Source organism: Protopterus annectens, chromosome 13.part0 (assembly GCF_019279795.1).
Source record: "Protopterus annectens isolate FY-2018-M chromosome 13.part0, PAN1.0, whole genome shotgun sequence".
Classification (NCBI taxonomy): Eukaryota; Metazoa; Chordata; order Ceratodontiformes; family Protopteridae; genus Protopterus; species Protopterus annectens.
The window spans coordinates 980,736,291-980,755,402 of NC_056747.1; positions in this window are offsets into that span (position 1 = coordinate 980,736,291).

Consider the following 19,112-nt stretch of genomic DNA (forward strand, 5'->3'; position numbering starts at 1 on the left):
CCCTTTCCCTGTTCAAACACATTGAAAAATCTACTTTACTTTCTATCAAAATGGATGTACTGATTTCAGCAATATAACACTCAAATTTTACCTCTGACTTAAGAAATAAGTTATTTCAGGTGGTCTTAGTGTATCTAACAACATACAATTCACAAAAGTTTCAAAGTTCACATGACCAAGCTTCCAATTTCAGCTTTCAGGATATTTTCAAATATTTTTATATTATTTTCTATGTAAATTATATGAGATCTTCTACATTCACATTTCTGCCATGTGCAGGTATATATAATATGGTTTACTATCAAAATGTGAAATGGCACTTATGCAAAACTGGGATGGCCGAATGTATGTTTTCCAGTTTCCATAATGCAGATCTGGAAATGTTCGAATCCTCATTAGTGAATGGTTGTGTGCATTCGCTAATGTGGGATCGATGTTCTGATAACAGATCGCACTACAGTGGGGATTGGGAAATTTACCCTTTTCCTCACTGTAGTGTGATCTCAGAGTTGGAATATATAATATGCAAGGGGTTACATAGGAGGGGCAGATGTTACCAGTAACAAGGAATTTTGACATTGGAACTTCCAGTGTTCGAATTTTGATTCTGTGGTTACTATTTCCAACATTTTGGTAATACTATATTACCAAATTTGGATAACGAATTTGATCAAAAAGTGGAAAATTGTTTTGATTTTCCACATTTTGATAGTAAAGCATGTAATACATATCTTTCTTATATGAAGTTTATTTAAATATTTTCTGTCTTATTTGCCCACTAATATTGTATGTTAGTCTATATAAGTTGCAGTTCTAAAATCTCCCATCATACAGCTATTTAATTACCAGCTTTCTTTAAAGATTATACTATGTGTATATTTCTTAACTTACTGATACTGTTCTTTTATTAATCATACACAGTAGAGATTTCATTCCTTGCACATTTGTATATTAATCATAAGATGTTTACTTTTCTTATTAGTTCTAGTATTAACCTCAGTCGTATATAACTGAGTATATAACTCAGTAATAAAAGAATTCCTGCATGTTTAACTTGAATGTGTGTTTTTAGCCATTGTGAACTGCTGTTATGATGTAAGCTTCACATTATGACATTAGAATTTCATTACAGCATATGAAAATGAAAACTCTCAGCACACAGCAGCTGCTAATTTCCTATGTAAGTTTTTCATTCTTAATTATTTTAAATTGTTCTAATCAGTAACAAACATCTTTGTTTTGCCAGTTCTTCACTTCTAAATATATATTAGAAAAAGGTTATTTTGAGTAGGTTTCTCACGTATATACTTAAAAAAAAGAGAGAATGAAAGTCCTGTCCTGTTTTCACAGATATCAGTGATGAACTTTGACCTAGATTTTCTTCCAAACAGCTCAAGGAGTAGGCAGGAAGCAAAGCAAGGAAGAATTAAGCATGTTCACATAACTGGAATATTCTTTTATTTTCAAGCTTTTTTAAGTGTCAATTGTTTCATAAATGATTTGTGTAAGAAATATGTTACATAGGAACAAAGAAAGCAAAATTGCTAGCACTTAGCATATTACTTAGATCTGACATTCAATTAACCAAGTAATGCACATACTAAGCAACTTAAACTTATATAGTCTTAAAATTACCAAGTTTGATTGCTTATAATTTAATGACATTCTATTGCAAGAAGTATTTGTTTAACATTTGGAAACACAATTATAAGTTTAGTTAAATGAAATATATTAAGTCTTTCACTGTAGGTAAGTAAAACAGTAAAACTAACCATTTATATTCCTTATCATGAAAAATGTTTTAGTTTAAAATATAAATGCATACTTCCATATGTTTTGAAGCTTAAAGTCTAATTCAAACCTTTTTACTTAGAGTAAATCTATTATTCAGAAAAATAAAGGTCCTGCAATCAGAGTAATTTGTTTTTCACAGTTTTCCAAGAATTTAGCTCACTTAGTCTCTTGAGGGATATACTGTTCCAATCCATTTCTTCAGCATTATTAAATATTTCATTTTTGTTACCAAAAGTGGATGCCTCCTCCAGTGTGTCAAATATTTACTTCTTTCAAAAATAAATAATTTGATATTTGCAGGAAACACCAAAGTGGCTTTAGTGTTGTTCTTTTTAAATTCTTTAACCAGTAGTAAGCAGGATTTTCTTTTTCTTATCACTTTACTGGAATAATCATTGTCAAATCTCACTACATGTTCATGTATTTTAATAGGTGGGCTGAACCTTGCTATTTTTAATATTTGATTTTTTCTAAGCTGGACATAAACTTAACTAAAACTGAACATGGTGGTGAGTTTTTCTTCTTCAAAGGGGCTCTCAGAGATCTATGTGCCCTTTGAATTGTTAAAGTTTCAGATATTTTTAACGTTTTATGCAGCCAAATTGTTAAGAAGTTTATTATATTGCCTCCCTTATACTTTTCAGGTATGCCATAAATTCTAATGTTATTTCATCTCAGTCTGTTTTCTAAATAATTGACATTATCTAAGAACCAGTTATTTTATTTTAAAAGAAATTTAGTCAGAGACTCACCTTTAGTTATTCTCCCCTCATGATCATTTAAAGCTTCTCCCATACTGCAGGTTTGTGCATTTTGTTGTCTCATATGAATTTCTACATATTCCATCTACTTTCTGGACTGTTCTTTGAAACTTTCTATTTTTGTATCCAGTTTGTCCATTTTAAGTAATACATCCTGCATATTAGTGATAGGGTGTCTTTTTTAACACAGGAATGCTGAGTACCATTTCTTGAGTTGCTTATGTAGAAGTATCTTCTCTCTTAACCAAACCATTGAAATTCTAACAGGAAATTTACAGCTTTTGAAGAACTTGAAGCTATAAATAATTTCTCTGACTAGTAGTGAATAAAATTAGCTAACATGTATCTCCAATTTTTATTTTTTATTATATCTTCTGTCAGAGAAAAAACATTTCAGTCACAGAGCTTTCACCAGCTGCTGTTCTCAGTTAGCCATCATGGTCATGCCCCAGCACTTCTCTCTCATAATTTCTCCAGATGTTTAGAGTTTATAATACATTGAGAGGCACTGACCTTTTCCAAAGTCAGGGTATCCCCTTTCTAAAATCAGAGTACTATTAAAGTTCATGAAATTAATTTTGCTTCAGTATTTAGTATTTGCTAAGAATAGTCCTGTCATCTCCTGCAGTGTGCCCGTAACTGCTTCCTTCAGTAGATCACAGAGAATTTACCTGTGCTGGTAGCAGACTTAAGTATGGTTGAAGATTCTCTTTTATTTGCCCTGCAGCTGCTCCTACTACTGTTTTAACTATTTGTCTTTCTTATTATATGTTGCCATAGTTTCTACTTGCATATTCTGGTATTTTATAACCTTATTTTTCTCAGTACACAGGACAGTAAAGTTTCTAAGTGTAGCTCTTTCAATGGGGCTATTTCAAAGGATCGAAATTTCACAACACTGAACCTCTGATCAGCGAAGACCAAATGATCAAAGTTGTGAAATATCGAAAATAAAAAAAAATCTAACAAGCGAAAGTATCTTCTTTCACATTTTTGCAAGGGGGCAACCCCCCTCTGCACCCCCACACCCCTTGCTTCTTAAATATACCAACTCCGAGATCGCACTACAGTGAATTGTAAATTTCCCATTCTGCACTGTACAGAGATCTCCATTCACAATGTTCGAAATTTCACAACATCGATATCTTGTCTTCGATGATCAGAGGTTCAATGTTGTGAAATTTTGATCCTTTGCAGTAGACCCCTTTCAATATATGATGCTACATTTCTACTTTTTTCTTCAACAACATCTGGTTTTCTTGCAACTGATTTCTTGACTGTTGGTATTGAATGATTCCATGTGATTATCACTATGTAATTTTCAATAATTTTTTGTTGTTCATGTTTCCATTGCTTCTAATCTACCTGTATATTGTAGCATTTGAACAATTGCCAATGTAGTAATCTTACTGCATTATGGTGTCTTTCAGTTTACAAGATCCCCAGCCATAAGTGTGTCACAAGCAGCAACATAATGTGCAACTATTTCTAATTCTGTATTACAGAACACAATTATGTCTGTATCTCACTCTTTTTCTATAGATTTTATAAATCAGCATGCACATACTTTGCTGTCCGAAGCCACCATTATTAACCTCTCTTTTGGTTTAAATTCACCACTCCTTAGCAATTCATTCATCAAATCTAAATCAATATGTGGTTGTTCCAGCAGTTCTGTATACGTGCACTACGCTAGATCTTTTTTGTGTTGCAGAAATAAAAGTTTAGAGAATTAGGGAAGGAAAATGTGATTTGCTAAATTCAGAGACATTTGTGCAGAATTCTACATGGGAAGCAACGAGCAGAATTAAATACAAATGGTGAAAGCATAAGAAAAGCATACAGTAATGACAACAGAGAGGAAAAGCAACAAATAATGAAGTGTGATGATCACAGAGCAGCAGAATGCATGCTTGGATGAGATTTTAAGATCACCCATAAAAGAACAGACAAGGCAATACAGCAGTCCAGAGCAAGCAGTACAGAATGGAGAAATACAAAACCCCACAGGGCTCATAAAACAGTCATGAAGACCTTAGTGTAATTTAGACAGACATGCATGCCCAACATGAGTAACAGAAATAAAATAATATGTACAAACAGCTACCCTACAAGATGGTGTCATAGTATGGTGAAAACCCCACATCCCATAAATAACTGCAGAATACATGTGACTGTGCATTCAGGGAGTTGTAAAAGATAATAGGCAGATGCCTGTTCCAAACCTTAAAGACTATAGCCATGCTTTTACCATATTATGTATTCCACGTTACATAGTCAATCTATGCATGTGAGTGAATTATGTATGCCCAGCATGCTATACTATATATCTTTGCCGACCAGCTGCATGAAAACTTTTCTGGATCTCAGATATCTGGATCAACTCCATGCTGTACCTGAAGTGTGGAAAAGCTGTTTCTATAGGTCTGATTTACTGTTATTGAGACACACTAGCAAGTGTAACAGGACAATACCACATGCAATCCTATCTCAAATAGCACTAATATCCACTAAACATCATGCAGATATTTCCCTTCTATACATATAACAGTTATTCTGTCTGTGGTTATCCATGGCTGAAGGTGCTGGACCTTTGTACCTCTGTAGCTGCTTATCAAGTGCTCATAAGATGCTGGTAGATGTTAATAGGTAACATTGTCTGTCAAAGAAATAGTCCAGTAAGTTACATCCATATATATGTGTCCATGTGTACGTACCAATGTGTCTAAAATGTTATTTATATATTATATACTAATACAAGTGTTAAAAACACTATCCTGTGCCTGTGTACACTGCCACTGTAGTTGGTAGGACCCACTTACTGGTTGTGGCCCAGTCCACTACCATTTTGCATAACCATTCTTCTTTCCTTGGCTTCATAAGTTCATATGTTGGATGAACAAACACAAGGCCTACTGGCCATTGAAGAGCTCACATCCCTGGAACCCAGGCTGGGACATGTGGGTTCAAATGTAGTCATCCAAATCCATTTTGAATGTATGAATTGATGTGCTGAATTTAAATGAGAGGAGAATTTATTCAATGGGAATGAATATCTTTTTTTATATGAAACTGTCAGTCTTTATTGAATGTATGGTTTATATTTATTTTATTGAAGTTTAATGTTCTTTTGTGTTCAGGTCTCCAGCTGGGTTCTCTAAGTAAAGAGTTTCAAATAGTAAGGTGTCCATTAATGTATTGTATGTCAGGCATAGGTCTTCTCTTAAAACTGTAGTCAGATGCAGAGAAGAGACAGTTGTAGTCTTCAGTATAAGACATGCTTTGAAACTGTAAAATTCAGTTTGTCAGCAATCTGTGTACATCCTCCAGTTGTACCACATGGTATACTAGTATACAAGTATGTCTAGTATACTATAATTGGTCTGATAGCTGCATAATGGGGGATAAATATATATCTATATCTATATTTAATAAATATCTATATCACCAAGTGCTGGAAAGCTGCAGTCTTGCAAACTGAATGCAAATGTAATTTTTAGTGCACCATCTGTGTGTAAAGTCAATTGCTGTTTGAAAGGAAATGGTGGCAAAAAGATGAATTATAATGCTCAGAAGTTTGTATTCATTTATGTACTTGGTGAATCAGACACTAGCAGCAGTTTTGAAGGTTGACAAAAAAGATGCCAAAAAAGAAGTTGCCTTGTGACAGTGTCTTGAGGGACTCCACTGGTAACAAGGACATGGGGAAAATAGCAGTTCACATATTCTTATGTTTTATGCAGGACCACATGGCCTTTTATTGGCTCGAGTTACAACAACAACTTCATTTAACTTTAGATCCCTGAATTTATGGATGAGTTTCTCATGGGGTATTGTGTTGAAAAATTTAGCCAACTCAGTTCAGACTTCATGGGTAGATAGAATGTCATCCATGGTGGCAGTTACACTCTCAAAAAAGGTATGAGGTTAAGCATAAAAGACCTACCCTTGATAAAATGATACTGGGAGAAGGATGTTTCCTGTGTTTTTCTGAATGATTTCTGTGCTGATTCTATACATCACATTGCACATCTGCTTGTGTCATTGATTGATTTTTAGTTATGGGAGTGTCTATGGAAGGGCCTCCCTTGTGGGCTGAGACCACAGTAGCCTGCTTCCAAATATCAGAAATGTACCCAGTTTTTAATGCTCTGCTATGAACGTGCATAAGAAGGTATACTAATCTATTTCTGACTGCACAACTTGCACTTCCTGGTTTATGATCTGGCTTCCAAAAAATGGTGTTTACGAACTTACTGAGCAAGGAGATGGCCATTCCAGACTTAATTTTGGGATCGTGTGTACAGGGAAAGAGTGGATGGGGTTTCCATTTTGGCCTGAAATTTGCTCTAAATCTATGTACCAGTGTTCTTTGTTTTTTTAAATATTATTTTTGGGTTTCCCCTGTGTTGTGTGTGATGGAATAGCTTGCAACAAATGTTTCTTCCATTACAAGCTATACACGTATTTAAAAATACAGACTTACTATGGTTATATATAATGTGCATATACAAATATTCATAGGAAAAGTTTTTAAGGCATGCAAACTGCATTTTACAGCTAATGTGATAATAATATGAACAGGAACATTTTAAATGTGAATTATCAAAAAAAGAAGAAAAAAGACGATAGCTGTGCGGTGTGTATAAATAATATGAGAAACACATCAGGGTAAAACAAAGGCACTAATTCCAAAAGGCTTGCTGTCAGTGCAAGTGGCCACATACACTGAGAGCAGGTATTTTGGAATTTGGCCCCCTGGTGTAAGCCTGTTTATAGATAGGCCTTACACCATAGTAAGTAACTTACACTAAGAGCAAAGGGGGGATTCAATAAAGCCTACATGGATTAATATTGTAGGAGTCCCACAGACTTTCATAACACTGCAATCTGTTACTGCAAGACAGCTGGACAAAGCCAGAGAAAATGGAGGGAAAGAGGACCAAACCTACAGGCATACATTATACATGGTCTGAGTAACCTATAAGGTGGCTAGTATAATAGCAGGTTGCAACAGGTCAGATTAGCTGCAGGATGTAAAGGTCATCACTTAAATGTCTCAGTAGTTACAGCACTTCAGTGCCTACATTTTACAGTATAGCACTGGAAAACCACAAATGTATGATAAAAAGTGTAGACATATGGGGCAATAGGCCAGACATTCTGCAAAAATGTACAGGGAGAGGTATGCAAACTGTCACCCTGTATGTGGTGTTACAGCATGTACCTCAGACACATTAAACCTGCCAAACTCTTACAGCAACAAATCTGTCCAAAGCCATGAATATAAGTGGGATAAAAATGCCCCAAAATAGAGGCAAGTGTTAAATATTGCACTTACAAACATAAAGAATTGATAGAATAACAGGTCTTGTATTACCATGAATCTCCTGAAGTGTCTGCAGTCTCAATCTCAAATGTCTGTCATTATTTCCTGTCATCACTCTTCAATGATTTGCCACTAATGTGCCAGAAAACCATAATGTTATGTAACATGGACCACAGATATGAGGCAAATATCTGGACAATCTGTCCAGATCTGTACAGTTGATAGGTATGAGTCACATATTAATTTCAGCAAACAGCCGGGGAATGCCTTGGGTAAAATATCGGGGAGGGGCTAGAGTGTGGAAACAGGTGCAGCAGCCAATGGTCTGCAGCACACAAAATCCAGGACTAGAGTACAGGTAGGTCTGTCCTGGAGTCACCTTGTAAGTACTGACAGTCACACTGGGCATGGTCCTACAGTTGACTTACTTGACCATATGTCTCTTACTCTTCCGCCCAAAGAGCAGTTATGTGGAAATATGTCTGCACATACAGACAGGTATGTATGTTTCCCCCATCCCCCTCACACATGTGATGACCTTAGCTAATATATATATATATATATATATATATATATATATATATATATATATATATATATATATATAATTTATAGCTAAAAAAGTGTGGACTGATATTGTCTCTCCACACATATCTACATAACAACACATTTACATAACGTACACACGCAGCAAGAGTTAACATGACATCCCTGTTAAACACATGTATATTTTATATATATATATATATATATATATATATATATATATATATATATATATATATATATATATATGTGTGTGTGTGTGTGTGCGTGTGTGTGTGTGTGTGTGTGTGTATGTATGTATGTATGTATGAATGTCCCCACTTACACACAGACTGCTGGGGTTATCTGCACCTACACATCAGAACAGTTGTGTGATGGCAACAGACCAAGGCCACAAAAGGACAGAATCCACACACTCACAGAACCCTGTGCCTGTGGAATGCCACCCTGTAGACAGACAGCGGTGATCAGGTGATATAATGTGCAATGGTTGTAACACAGGCCTTGGACAGGCCATATTGTCCATAAACAATTGTCCAGCTACCAAACTGCAACCAGTCAGACATGGCCATACTGGGAAGTATACACACATAGCATGGGTATTAACAGGTATCCCACTCCTATGACACTAGAGACAATAACAGCAGCATGTTGGAGCACTCTGCAGGCACACATGCTGTGTAATACAAGGCCACTTTGAGTAGGCCACAAGTACTGTGGCTGCTTCAACAAATACAATAGGCATAACCTGTGGTGCATGCAATAAGTACTGCGAGCTATAGTGTGTACAACTAGATAGGTAGGGGTTCTACTCTCACAACAGGTAAGTGTGTGCGTGTGTGTGTGTGTGTGTGTGTGTGTGTGTGTGTGTGTGTGTGTGTGTGTGTGTGTGTGTGTGTGTGTTGTGCATATTGGGAGGAGTACACGTACACACACAGTAAAATACAATTTTCCTTAAGAGCACATGATGGTAGCAGTCAGTCTGGGGCTGGTTTCTCCATCTCTCTCCAATAAGACTCCCAACTAGCACAGCTATAGGGTTAAGGTCTCAGCTGAGTGGTCAAGCCAAACCCTCCATCACCCTCTCTGTCCAACCAGTGCTTCGTGTCCCTGGGAAGGCTAGCACAGTTTTACCAGCTATGCCCCCTTCTGCCCAGACTATGATAGTAATCAATGCCACCAACCACTACTTATCAGCTACCATAAGACCCTTACAAAGGGTGAACACTTCTACTGTGTAATGTTGCTGTTATCCACCCTCACCCTATGCCCATACAGCAACTCAAAGAGTTCAAACCCGTGGATTCCTGGGGCACTTCACTGTAAGCAAGCAACAGATGGGGCAGATATTTGTCCCAGTCCCTCTTAAATTGGTCTGCAAATGCCCATAGCATCGTCTTGAGTGTAGCATCTAACCTCTCAACAAGAGGATGGTGGAGGTGGTCTTTAGGTGCTTCACCCCACAGTGCTTCCACAGACAAGCCAGCAGGTCTGACATGAAATTGGCACCTCTGTCAGTATTTCTTTTGGGAAACCTACCCTGCTGAAAATCTCTAACAAAGCATTTCCCACCTTTTCTGCCTCAATGGAGGACACAGCCACAGGGCATCTGGTAGCATAATCTACTACTACTACTACTACTACTACTAGTATATACTTTTTCCCTGTGGAACTTGGGGTACTCAGGGGCCTCCCAGTATCCATAACTACCCTCTGAAATAGCTCCTCAATCACAGGCAAAGGCATCAAAGGAGTTTTCACCTTGTCTCCTGCCTTGCCTACCTTTTGGCACTGCTGACAGGTCTTGTACTCTGTTACATTTCTGGAAATCCCAGGCCAATAGAAGTTCTGCATAATATGTCACGTTGTATGTTTTATGCCCATGTGACCTGTAAAGGGATTATCATGGGCTATGGCTAGAAGTGCCAGATGGTAGGCTTTGGGCACTACCAACTGCTGTATTCTCTCACCCTCTAGCCCTCTCTCAGGGGTCCACTCTCTATACAGTAGCTCTTTGTCACAGTATACAGATTCCCCTTCCCTTGAGAATCAGGTGCCTCACTAGCTACCTCTCTTAGGCCTTGTAATGTAGGGTCTGACAGCTGAGCCTGTCTCACCTCTCTCTTTGTAACCCTTCCCCTCCACAGGAAGTCTGGTATCCTCTGACAGCGGTGCTTCACTGTCAGCCTGGGTACTACTACTCACCTCTGCCCTTGCAGTCACTTTGTCCAAGGTAACATCAGTACCCACAAGGAGCTGTGGCTCACCTTCAGTCTCACTGCTACAGGGTAGCTCCCTCCCTGAAGTAACCACCTCCCCAGGCTACCAGACTCACATGCTTGTCTCCAAGCCTGACTGCATGTAACTGCATGAACACATGGTACTGCATTACCAAAATCATTCCCTATCAGGACATCTGTATGGTAGTAGTTTGGTACCCTTGTTGTCTTGAGACAACCTACTATTGGCATTTTGTCTTTCCCACTTACTGGCTCTCCCGCCTTTTATCCCCCAGCTTCCCTCCATGGACATCTATATGCTACATGCCCCCACTGGTTGTATTTAAAACATTTAACCCTAGGTCCTGGACATGTACCTGGACTAGTGGCTTCCCCTGCTACTGGCAGTTTCTGTTTGGGCTGTCTTGGCTGCCCACCATGGGTTCCCTTAGACCCATGAGCAGCACTGGGTGTCCCTTTCCTGTGAAGTGATGCCCTGCTTGCTAGGTTTAGGTCTCCCTTCTTCCTCAACTCATTTACAGTAAGGCATTGCCTATCAGCTAACCAGATCCTCATGTCCTCAGGCAAAGTGCTAAGGGCTTGTTTCCTCACCAAAAGGTCTGCCAGCCCTTTAAAAGTGGTGACCTGACATCCACTCACCCACCTATGAAAATAAGTGCTTAGTTCAGCAACATATTCACACACAATTTCATCTGCCTTGCATCTATGCTCATGAAACTTTTCCCTATAAGCTTCAGGTGTTATCTTAAAAAATTCTAGCAAACAATTGTTTACAACATTATAATTTAAAAAGTAATTATCAGACAGTTTGGAAAGAACAGTTGCAGCTTTACCATGGAGTAAGGGGGTCAGAAACCCTACCCAGAGCCCTTGGTCAACATTATACTTTTTACATACCCTCTCAAACATATGAATGAAACTATCAAAATTATCCCTCTCTGTAAATTGTGGAAGAAATGTACTGACGTTAGTTGCTTCTGGGGTTTGGCTACTCCCTTTCCCATTACCTCCATGACTCTGGAAAAGAGTCAGCATCTCCTTTTCATGTTGCCTGTACCTTTCCTTCTCCTCAGCATCCAGGCATTGCAGTTTCTCATTCTCCTCAGCCTGCAGATGTCTCAGTCTCTCTGCTGATTCTGTTTCCAAACACTTGGCCTCCAGCTCAAATCTCTTTAACTCCAGACAGATTTTCAAGTCCTCTGTGGAAAGGTTGAGCTGTCCATTCTCTGAGAGTTGTACATCTCCACAGCCAGTCTGATCATCCTCCTGGTTGCTATTCTCTGATGCAGCTGTGAGTAAAGTTGCAATCATGTCTACTTTAGTCAGGTTTCCATGCACCAGTCATTTAGCCTAACACATCTCAGCCAACTGGCTCCTTGTCAGCTTGCCATACTCCTCTGCTAAAGCACTTATTTGTTCTCCCTGACTAACTAAGCTAGGAAAAGAAATAAAACAATTGTAATATGAACTCTGAATGTTCACTGCACCGCTGATTTAGGGTACAGACACCTTCAGTGATCACTGTACACAAGTTACAGGAATTCAATATCCACACCACTACAAGCCAATTAATATGTGATGTGGCTATCTCACCACTATCAGACAATTAATATTTGATGCGGATAACCCAGCACTGTCAAATAATTATGTGACACTCCTGCCCTGGCCAGTAATCAAGGAGCCTCAGTCCTCACCACTGACACCAGTGAGGGATGTGCACATTGGGGGGATGACATGTACACACACAGTAAAGTACAATTTCCCTTAAGAGCACACAGATATCGCACTCAGTCTGGGCCTGATTTCTCCCTCTCTCTCTCCTGATCCCCAATAAGATGCCCCACTGGCACAGGTATAGGGTTAAGATCTCTGCCGAGTGGTCAAGCCAAAACCTCTAGCACCCTCTCTGTCCAACCAGTGCTTCGTGTCCCTGCCCAAGTTGCTGGCAGACATACACACACAGTTTGAGACTTGATTTAGTTGCAAACACACAGACACACCTGGGGAAGGCTGGCACAGGTTTACTAGCTATGCCCCCTCTGCCCAGACTATAAGGTAGTAATCACTGCCACCAACTGCTACTTATCAGCTACCATAAGGCCCTTACAAAGGGTGGCCAATTCTACTGTGCAATGTTACTATTATCCAAATGATAAATGCATCCAAGGCTATTTAAGAGTGGCCTGTACAGTGTTACCAAATGCATATGCAAGTTCTCTAAGACCTTAAATATCTCTAAACAAAACCAGCCACAATTAAAATGTTTAAATATATTTAATAATAAATTAAAGAACAAGATAATACTCAATACAGTGACAACAGAGGTCTGAATCACAGGAAATACTTTAAAACAACATTGCAGGATAGTCTCACATAAATACAGAAAACATCTAGACTGATCTTATTATATTCCTATGTATCTCTAAGAGAAATGCTATGATCTAAGTCTTACTTACAAGCAAGGCAAATACAGATGAGAAATGCTGAAGATGGATGTGTTCATATCCAGAGACAAATACAAAATGCACAGACTTTCTCTCTGAGATAGTTCTTAAATTAATAATACACATTACTGCTTGGTCATCTCAGATTACATCATTCTTGTCAGCTCTGCTTTTAGTTTCCATGCCAACAGGAACTTAAAATATAACACCTCAGTGTCAAGGATGCTTATCTCTTAGAAACTTGCCTGGAACTGGAAATCATAAAACTGTTAAGCACCTTTACATTTGAAACCTGCAATTACCTCTATTTCCAGACAATAGGAAAGCCTACAACTCTAGACATTGTGTCTGCTTTGAACTGAAACAGAGATAATACAGTCATAAACGACTTTAACTTACTTTCTTAGAGTTTGCAAGTTAACTGTGTATTCGAGCCTTTACCGTAAACACACATTTGCATAGGCTTGTAGTTTATACGGATTCACTTTATAAACTTGAAATACTGAAATATCGAATTTCAGTATTTCGAGACTATAAAGCTGAAAAACCAAAAAACGAAAACCAAAACATCAAAACCCAAAACCATGACCGTTAAAGCACACGTACAAACACAAGTACACCTACCTCCGCACAACAACACAAACACACACCGTTACTCGCCCCCACACCCCCCACTTACATATACTAACTCCGAGGTCACACTAAACACCAACGCACAGAAAACCCACCAACATACATTCCACACCTCCCTTGCACACACATCACACAGATACAAACACCACCACTCACAACACTGACACACACTCACTCTCACTTACGTACCCTAACCCACACCTAACACTCCCTGACACACTCACAAACACACAAACTCTCCCCAAAACCCTTAACAACACCACACTTACCTAAAGTGCCATCAATACCACAGGCTCGACATTTCCAGGTTTGATATTCTGCAGGTTTGTGCATCTGCAGATATGACACTTTGGTCTCGAGATAGTGAAATTCGACATTTCAGTATTTCGAGATTCCAAAGTGTTTCCATTTTATACACATTTCTGCTGTTTTCCAGCAGGGTACAGTGTGGTTACAGCCTTGAAGCTCAGTACAGAACATATAGCTTTCTTACATTTCTAAAGCAAGCATACAAATCATATTACTATTCACAAATGCCATAGAATTATATACAAAATTCTAGCTGGCTGGGCTGGCAGCCTTCACAGTGTGTATACAGATATATCCCCTGCAGCAGTAAAGAAATGCCCATCTGGCCTATGTCTGTGTAGTGGTTATTCATTGTATGGCTCTGTGACTAGCTGCTTTCCTCAACAGTGGCCTCCTTTACAAAGCCTGCTGATGTCATCCACCTTAACAGCACTGGCTGACAATCTAATTTCAAGTAATCTCCATGCCGCATGCAGTAAGTACTGCACGCTGTAGTTTGTACTACTAGATAGGTAGGGGTTCTAATCTCACTGCAGCCAACTTTGTGTGTGTGTCTGTGTGTAAATATCACTCCTTGCAGCAGTACAGACATACCTACCTCTGAGGAATGGTTATACATTTTAAAGCCCTGTGACTACTTGATGCCCTCTATATTGGCCTCCTTTACAAAGTCTGCTGATGTCAACCACCTTAACAGCACTGTCTAGCAGTCTAATTTCAAGTAATTTCCGTGGCGCATGCAATAAGTACTGCAAGCTACCTACTAGATAGGTAGGGGTTCGTATCTCACAACAGCCAATTCTGTGTGTATACATGTATTCATCTGCAGCACTTCAGACAAGCCCATATGGGCAATCTCTGTGCAATGGCTACACATATTATGGGCCTAGGGCTAGCTGCTGACTTCTAAATGCCCTCCCCTACAAGGCCGGTTGATGTCATCCACCTTAACAGTACTAGCTGACAGCCCAAAATCAGATAAACTCCATGACACATGCGATAACTACTGCAAGCTATAGTGTGTAATAGTAGATAGGTAGGGGTTCTAGTCTCCCACCAGTCAAATGTGTGTGTGTGTCCATGTGTGTGGTTACAGATATATCCCCTAGTATCACTATGGGCATGCCTGTATGAGCTGTTTCTGTGCAATGGTTATGCATTTTGCAGCCTTTGACAAGCTCCAGGTCCTATATAGACATCACTGATGCCTACCACCATCTAGGTTTGTACAGTTAAAAAACCCAGATGACATATATAAAGGGTAGCAGACCTTCTCACAAAGTATGAGTGCATAATTATGCTGGCTGTCCCCATTGTCCCCGACATGACTTTCTACATAGATGTGCCTAGGGAACCATGCACAAATATTGCCGTACCTTGCTGATGTCATATTTTAGCTGAGCTGCCGTGCTGTCCTGTGCCACTGTACTACCACCATGTGTCCATAGCATAACCACTCAAACCCCTGGAGTAGAAACATACACAGGTCCATGATACACCTGTCATTCTGTCACACTACCTTCAGTCTAACATCATGCACCTAAGATACACAATGTTTGCTGTATAGTCATGGCACATCCCAGCACACAGTACCTGTTGTGGCCCATGACACCTGCAATGGCATAACAATACTACACTACACAATTACATTGAAAATAATATAGTCACCCTGTGCATTAGACACATATTTGCATGTCATTGCATCGATGGCATGGATGGCAGGGATGTGGCACAGGTATCATCACATGCACAGGGTGGGGTGTGGGGGTGCCAGAGGCCTAGGCTGTACCATACAGTTGGCAGCATGTGTGTGAGTCAGGAAGGGGTGCTGGTCAGATGTGCCATGGAGAGATGCCATGTGTGTCTGTTGGTGACCTGCATGAGACAGTGATGTTTGAGGGTGCATGTGTACACAGTCAAGCCCAGTGCTAACTCTCCATGCATGTATGTTGACAACTGTAGACCATAGATGGCAGAGTGGACAGTTCACCATCTCTGGCCACAAACACAGGAACTTGTTCTGTCAGGAGTAGCACTAGCACCAACATGCCCAAGGTCATATGTGGTGCTATTACCCGGTGGTGACTGCTGTCTGCTGGGTCTGTGTCCCCCATGGGACCAACCAGGACCAGATGCCCATGGCCTGTCACATCATGGTGTGGATAGCACACTTCCCTCTGTAGTGCTGGAGGTCCTACCACTATGTGAATGTGAGTAATCATGGACACGTGGTCTCAAAGCAGGTGGTGTTGCTGTCCTACATCCACATGCCCAATGCCCCACCCCAACCGGATGTTCCAGCACAGATAATGTGTGGGCAAAGACAGACACTGTCTCAGACCATCTGTCCACTGCATCAGTGAAATGATACATGGCATCACCAATGCGGTGGAGGCAGTCACGGATGTCAGACTGTGCTGCATCCATGACCCTGAGCATCCATCTGGTGTTGTGTTCGGTAAATGCCTTTGTCTCCATGATGGCCCAAAATATGCAGCAAGTGACTTGTGATGTGACACCTTTGACAGGATGTGGATGGACAGCAATTTCTCTTCAAGCATTCCTGTCAATCTGTCTGTGTGGGATCTTGCCAGCTGTCTGGCTATGGCCAATGCCTACACTCATTGATGCCATAGTTGTCACACTGTCCTGTTCACTGTTGACACCATGTGACTGTCCCATATCTGTGGCCTTTGGGGACTGGATATGTGTGGGCATACTGACTGTGTGTGGGGAAAATGGGGGCAGAGGAGGGATGTCAACCTCTGGGATAGATTTAGCCCAACAACCTCACCTGTGCCTCACTATGGTCACCATCATCATCAGAGCTTGATGGGACAATGATATCAGGTTGTGAGGGGGACAGACTCCAACCCCCCCCATTCACCTATGATGAGGAAGACAAAATTAGTACATTATTACCTGCACTATTATGTATGGTAATCCACAACCGCATTACCAGTCAAACATGTTATCATCACTGATCTCATGCACAACACACAAACACACAACAACATACACAGACAAGACAGGCCCTTTCTAACATGCACTGCAGCTACATCCACTGAATGTTGCCAGTACACTGCACCTGTGGGTTACACAACATGACAGTGTATGTGATAGAACTACACATAATACCCAGTACACCTATCCTGAGAATGATATTCCTGCTGTAGTATCACTGCCGCAGGTATATACCATCTCCTTATAGTGAGTGAACAGGCATCCTGGAATGATTGCCTCCTGTATAACAGGCTGCATACTTCTTCATGACTATAACTGCAAATGTGTTAGTGTTTGTACAAATACACAGCTGTGATTATCCATTGTATGCAATGTAGTCAACTGCTCCGATAAGGAGCATACAACTATTCCACTCTGGCTAAGCATAACAGTTGTGCCTTGGATAAACAACAGTCCTTAATGTTCATATGGTATATATAAGCCATAAAACAACAGCATCACACTTACCAGGTACAGGACCACAGATTATGGCCACACCTGATGTACCTATGAAAATGTGAGGGAGAGCGATTGTCAGCAATACCAAATGTTGCACTGTTAGAGCCATAATATGTGCATATATCCACATGTACAGTAGCTAATGTGATACTGCCTACATTGCTGAAATTCTTAGTATGTGTGCACAGCTGTGCATTAAAACAAACCCCTTCTCAATGCAGATGGACCTGACACCCATGTACTGGTATGCAGAGCCTGCCACAATGACTGATACAGTATTACACTGGTGAACAAAGTAAGCTTACTTGGACGCTCCTCTGATGTGGAGGCTGTGGCACCCATCCCCAGGATGTATGGGGTGATGGACGCCCAGAGCTGGTGGTTGATTCTAGGTTTGCCAGGAATTCCTATGTGGCTGTGAGTGGTTGTTCTGTTGCAGGCCCTCCACCAGTGGCAGCATAATCCCTGGCCACAGCAGCTGCCCTTTGACATGCAGCATGGAGTATATCTCTGGCCCTGTGTTGGACCTCCTCATAGGTCCTGTCCTGATGTCCACTTTGGTTAACCAGCCTGATAAGGTCACCCCACAATGCTGCATGCTAATCACGATGTTGGCGACCCTTGAAAACAGAATGTGATGATTCAGACTAAGGCCATCCAGGATAACAACATTCTCAGCAGCTGTGAATGGGGGATGCCACCTGTGATACATTGTTCCTGAAAGACAACAAGAGGGGGACACATTACAGGACCAGATACATGGACATCCACTATGTACAGACCCTGCACAACCAATATGGCATGCACTATCCACCACTCCCTCACACATCAATATCCACAGTCTATCAACACACTACATGTGTGGCTATCACCAAGATTGTAGCAATATTGCGTATGTCCCTGTGTGCCATGACAGATTCTGTTCTATGTCTCTACACCCATCACTGCAGTCTACTGTGGTGTGTCCCCTACGGGCGTAATCCCACTAATATGTCATGCAGCCACTATCAGACAAATAGTTGTGTGATATAACAGAAACTATATGGGGACAGTCCAGCAACAGCAGTGTGCCACAATGACAGACAGCAATGCAAACCTGTTGTAGTATGTTCCCTGTAGGCATCCCACCTCCCCACTACACAGATGTTTGCGGACTGTGAACGTATGCCTCATGAATGTGTTCCTTTTGGCACAAACACGTGGATGTCTGACAAATGGTTGGCCATTCATTGATGGTTGATGGACAGTAGGGAATCTGGCTGTCACATGCCAGACCCCTCAGAAAACATGTATGCTACATTGATATCTGTTAGTGTATTCATAGTTTTATTTTGTATGGCCAATATGTATCCTCTGTCACTGAGGTTGGGCCTGTGTCCCCCCATTACTTATGGCTATGACAAAATTCCTGCTGTAGGGGGTTGACAGGTATGTGAGCCATAGCTCTCAGCCAATGAGGGATGAATGACAACAAAACAGTGATCTAGCCAGGGTACATCAGGGACAGTTAGGGACACCATTAGAATACCAGCACTATTTATGTGTGGCACTGACAGACTGAGAGGCTGTGAATGACACTACATCATTTGATGTT